Here is a 6,000-nt window from a genome sequence, read left to right as displayed (position 1 = left end):
GAACTTTAATAAGTTAGTTTGGTTTGGTACATAGGCCTAAAGTAGGTTTAATTTTCCACAACTGCTAACACAGAAGTATACAATCTAGCTAATAAATGCATTGCATTAGCAATACGGTGGGAGAAAATTGTATTGCTATGCAGAACGTGGAATTAAATCTTGTAATGGGAAAAGATTGGTATGAGTATGTGAGAGAAGTAACGTTTTGTTATTCTACCGAAACATCAGCTCTTCACAACCAAATAAAGTTTTGTGCACTACATATTATTTTAAATAAGTATAATTTACATGAGAAAAAGATATGAAAATTATTGACTCATAGCTGACTAGCAGCGTTGTATATTCCAGACAGCCAATGAAATGTTGTTCATCCTACCTTCCTTCCTGGTTTACTCCCCTACATCTTTTCTGTTAGAATTAAGTCTTGGCAACCATGGTTTCATCCTTTTCCATTTTGTATCTCTTTCAACTCCATTAAACTTCTCCAGCATGTAAATATTTTCTCGTTGTTTTTACTGTTATTTAAAAATAATGGACCTGGATGGGGAGGGGAGGAGAGGGAGAGAGATGGGGAGGGAGATAAAATGTAAAGTAGAAATCTTCATAATACACCCAGTCTCTCCTGGATGTGTCTCAAATGATGCATTTCAGTGTAAAGGTATTATTACTATTATTATGACTTCTCATTAGCATGAGGCAGTAGGGCATAATTGGCTCATGGGTGGGCCTGTAGTGATAGCCTCTTTTAGTACCATGATTTCACTTTGACAGGAGTCAGGAGAGAAACCTACAAAAACAATCCAAAATAGGTTTTTCCATATACCACAACATTTCAGTTTTAAGACCTGGTAAATCAGGGCTGACTGTGACTAAGAATCAAGTGGCATACATCTCTTCAAAGGTTAGAAAGAGTAAAAATCTATCTGTTCCAATAGTATGAAACTCTTGTTCTTGCCTGAATGAGCTATGACATTTTGGATTTTTTAAATCAAACTAGACTATGAGTAAGTTTTGCAATGGGAAGAATTTGTTTGTTATTCAAAAGAAGAAACCTAACTTAGTTAATGGGGATTACTTTTTAGTTAATGCTGATTACTCAGCAGTTGGGAAATGTTGAAATAGCTCTGGAATGGGCAAAGAGCAGATGAGGTAGTCAAAAGTGTATGATGCATGCAACATGTCATGGAAAATCTGTTAGAAACTCTTTGAGATGCCAGGCTTAACACCATTGTCCCCAACGTGGGAACTGATTAATCTCAGAAACACCTACTGGTACTTCAACCAGCTTCAAAGGCTAGGTTGAGGGAGAAAGTCAGTCTAATGACATTTTCATAGTTCACACATTGAAAATGTAAGCAAAACTTGAAGCTGAATTTGGATGATCAGCAAAACAGACTACCAGTTTTTGCAACTAAAGCATTGATTACAATCAAAATTCCCAACCTGTGTTCCTGATACAGATTGTCTTCCCCTAGGAATCTTTGTAGACTCAGGGACATCAATCTCCATATGCATAATTATAGCCTACACTGCTATTACAAATCAATTTTGCACAAAAGCTTGTTCAGTCCTGGGAGAGTCAGCAAGACTTAGAGCTAACATAAAATGCAAATCTTCTTGTGGATGAGGCACATTACAACCTCCACATACTTAATTTCTACCTGGCTACAAATGATCACTTTAACAGGATTATTCAAGATGGGTTACCCAAATTTAAGCAGGAAATCCCAAGAGGATGCTGGCAATAGGCTGCTCGTCATGACGCACATATTTTGGGACTGCTAAAAAGGTCAAAATAGACCAAAAATATTAAATTATATATGAGGAATGATATTTAAAATCCAATCCTCCTTTTCTGCTTTATTTAAAATAACAGTTCAGAATGATTAAACTCCTCACATTGGGACCTTATGCAAATGCTATTGTCTTTTGATTAAAACAATTATTCCAGATACTGGAAAACTATAAAGTCTTCGTCTAGTGATGTGCTTGGGCAAAGAAACAGCACCTTGCTGTATAATAGAAGAACAGGTCAATGTGAAAAGACAATCATATCGTCATATAGTGCTTAGGGTTGGAAGGGATCTAAACAGATCATCAGGTCCAACCCACCGCCCTGGGCAGGAACGAGTGCTGGGGTCAAAACACCCCAGCCAAATATCCATCCAGCCTCCTCTTGAAGACCCCCAAGGTAGGAGAGAGCACCGCCTCCCTTGTTAGTCCATTCCAGAGCCTGGCAGCCCTAACTGTAAAGTAACATCTCCTGATGTTCAGCCTGAACCTTCTCTCTAACAATTTGTGGCCAATATTCCTAGTAACCCCTGGTGGTGCCTGGAGGAACAGAGCCTCCCACAATTCCCTCTGGTCCCCCCTGGTGAGTTTGTAAACAGCCACCAGATCCCCTCCCAGCCTTCTTTTGTGGAGGCTGAATAGATTCAGCCCTTTAGCCTCTCTTCGTAGGGCCTGCCCCACTGCCCCTTGACCACTGGAGTGGCCCTCCTCTGGCAATGCTAGCCACATCCCTCTTGAAGTGTGGCACCCAGAACTGGACACAGTACTCCAACTGTGGCCTGACCAATGCCGCATAGAGGGGAAGGATCACCTCCCTGGACCTGCTTGTGATGCATCTGTAGATGCATGACAAGTTGCAGCTAGCTTTACTGACTGCTTCCTCGCATTGGTGGCTCATGTCCATCCTGGAGTCAACAATGACTCCAAGATCCCTTTCTGCCACCGTGTTGACAAGAAGGGTGTTCCCCAGCCTATAGGTGTGTTGCTGGTTCCTTCTCTGTAGACGCAGCACCTTGCACTTGTCTGTGTTGAATTCCATCCTATTCTCATCCACCCACCTCTGTAACTTGTCTAGACCTAGCTGATTCTGTTCCTCCCCTCCAGTGTGCCCACCTCGCCCCACATCTTGGTGTCACCAGCGAATCTGGACAGCGTGCTTTCCACACCCACATCCAGATCGCTGATAAAGATGTTGAACAGCACAGGCCCCAGGACTGAGCCCTGTGGGACTCTACTTTCCACATCCCTCCAGGTCAAAAACGACCCGTCCACCACCACTCTCTGGCTGCGACTGTCTAGCCAATTTGCCACCCATCTGACTGTGTAGGCATCAATGCTGCAGTCACCAAGGTTTTTTAAGAGAATGTGATGGGAAACTGTGTTAAAGGCCTTCTTAAAGTCCAGGAAGGTGACATCCACCCCGACACCCTTGTCCAGGAGGTTTGTAACCTGATCATAAAAATAAACCAGGTTAGTCAGGCAGGACGTACCCTCAATGAACCCATGTTGGTTGCCCCTGAGCATTACCTCCCCTGCTGAGCCTTTGCAGATGTGCTCCTTGATAATTTTCTCAAAGGTCTTCCCAAGGACCAAGGTAAGACTGACTGGCCTATAGTTACCCAGGTCCTCCTTTTCCCCCCTCTTGTAACATTTATATCTGGCACCTTTATTCACAGTAAATAGGGAAAAATATCCTTACCTAAACTTACCTAGATCCTACATAACTGATGAAGCTTACACACTTACAACTACCCGCTTTGTTAAAAAGAGAAATAGACAAGTAAATATTGTAAATAAAGCCACTGCCTTTTGAACTTAGCTTTTTAATTCAAACTGAGGACCTCTGATCCTGCTGTGCCCATGAAAGTCACCATGCAGATTCAGTGCCAAACAAATAAAATCTTTTCCAGCTACAAAACCAAATCTATACATTTACCACAGTTTCATAGTTTCATAGTTGATAGGGTCGGAAGGGACCTGAGCAGATCATCAAGTCCGACCCCCTGCCCTGGGCAGGGAAGACTACTGGGGTCAAATGACCCTGGCTAGGTGATTGTGTAGCCTCCTTTAAAGACCCCCAGGATAGGAGCAAGCACCACTTCCCTTGGAAGTTGGTTCCAGATCCTAGCTGCCCTGACTGTGAAGTAACGCCTCCTGATGTCTAGTCTGAATCTACTCTCCGTCAACTTATGGCCATTATTCCTTGTTACTCCCGGTAGTGCTTGGGGGAACAGGGACTCTCCCATTGCCTGCTGGTCCCCCCCTGACTAGTTTGTAAATGGCCACCAGATCCCCTCTCAGCCTTCTCTTGTGGAGGCTGAACAGGTACAGGTCTCACAGTCATTTTTGATAGGCTATATATTGATCAAGCACACAAAAAGTGATAAAGCTTTATTTTATCACAGGATGTAATTGTATCCAGGTATTTAGATATGCTTATACATACACATAGTATACCAGTATAATTTATATATAATGAATTACAAGCAAACCTTTTCATAATATAAGGCTGAAATTTTAAATGATCAGGTTCTAAGGTTTTCTTACAGACCCAATAGCTCTCACACTTTATCTAAACCTCCTAGAGCTTCAGAACTGGTTTGGGAAATGTTGCAAGGCAGTTTTCTCTAGAAAGCTTAATAATTCATGTTAACAGCCATCCCAAAGGATAGACTTTTTTGCCTTATCCAAATAATACAGAATTGCATTACACTGGAAAATAATATATAATGCTAGAACACATTAGAGATTGAAGACTTATGCCTTAGAATATAGGAAATTAAGCTCAGTTCTATTTTCTGTTGTATCCACACTTGCCTTTCCAGATCAGACTATTAGTCTGTCAAGAAGAATGTAACCAGCCATCAGGCTGCAGGGCTCTGCCATTCTTCTGACTCCCACTTATAGTCAAATCACAGTGGGCACATCCACACATGCAGGCATGTGCGCTTGCAGCAGCTCAAATAGGATTGGCATAAATTTGAGGTGGGCATTTTTGCCTCAGTGCACATGCCCAGACATTCACTTTGGTGTGGGGCAAATCATGCCAAAATAACCCTGCCCAGCTCCTCCCGGATCTGCAGCCAGGGGGAGCTAGAGGCTGGGGCCAGCAGTATAAAAACCTGCCCTATGCTGGCACTCAGGAGCTTCGGAGCCCCAGCAACTTGATGTCTGTGGACACTACCCGTTGTGCCAGCTGGACTGCTGAAGCAGCTCTGACCTAGAGTGGCCCCTGCACCCTCTACCCACTGCAGCAGTCTGGTGGTGGGGGCTGCTGCCTGGCTGTGACTGCTGCCACCTGTGACAGCATGCACCCCTTGAACCTGAGGCCCCATGACTGCATGCCTGCCAGACCTGGATGGGGTGCCTCCGCTCTGTCATGTGGGCAGCTATCGCCCAGAAGATGTGCTCCTTGCGGTGGCCCACTCTAAACTGTCCAAGTGTGTCCTTTTGGCCCCAGATGGCCAACAGGTCAGCCACCTCATCTGCTCTTGAGTTGGGTCCCCAGTGCTGGCCCTGGGCTGGCTGCTCTGCCCAGGTCTCGCCACTTGTCTCACCAGCAGAAATCCTGGTGCTCCCTGTTTATGAATTGCAAATTCTCTGATAAGCAACCCAAATTCTCTCATTAAAATACCCAAAATAGTGTTCATTTGCTATTAAAATGAAATGCCACTATATATAGAGAGGACAATGTTTTACTGATATATTTACAAGTATAAAGCAATTTGCAGGAGGTGGTTGGGGGAGCTTGTGGGTGGGTGTAGGATTTGTGGGGATAAAGTTTAGGGAGGGTGCGGGGGTTTGGAGTTTGTGGCTGGGTATGTGGGTGAGGGGTTGGGGGGTGGCTTGGGGTGGGTGTTGTGGGTGGATTGTGGCGGGGACTGGGTGTGGGGGTCTGTATGGAGGGACTGGTCAGGAGGGGTGGGTCCCCTGCCCCCCCCCCCCCACAGGGTGCATCCCCGCCTGTACAGCACATGGACTGCTCTGCCCGCAGGGCCCACAGCCCCGCCCCCCCACAGGGCACATGGCCCCTGCACAGCACATATCCCCACCACAGGGCCCACAGCCCCCCTCTAGGTCCCACAGTCCCCCCTGCAGCAGCAGCGGTCATAGGGTGCTTAGGCCCCACTGTGGCCAGAGCCCCCAGTGGTGTGGCACAGCCCTGATCCCCTCAGAGCCGGCGTGGCTTGGTGCAGCACGGGGCCATGC

This window comes from Alligator mississippiensis, chromosome 11 (genome assembly GCF_030867095.1).
Source record: "Alligator mississippiensis isolate rAllMis1 chromosome 11, rAllMis1, whole genome shotgun sequence".
NCBI classification, from domain to species: domain Eukaryota; kingdom Metazoa; phylum Chordata; order Crocodylia; family Alligatoridae; genus Alligator; species Alligator mississippiensis.
Note: the sequence above shows the minus strand (reverse complement) of the source record.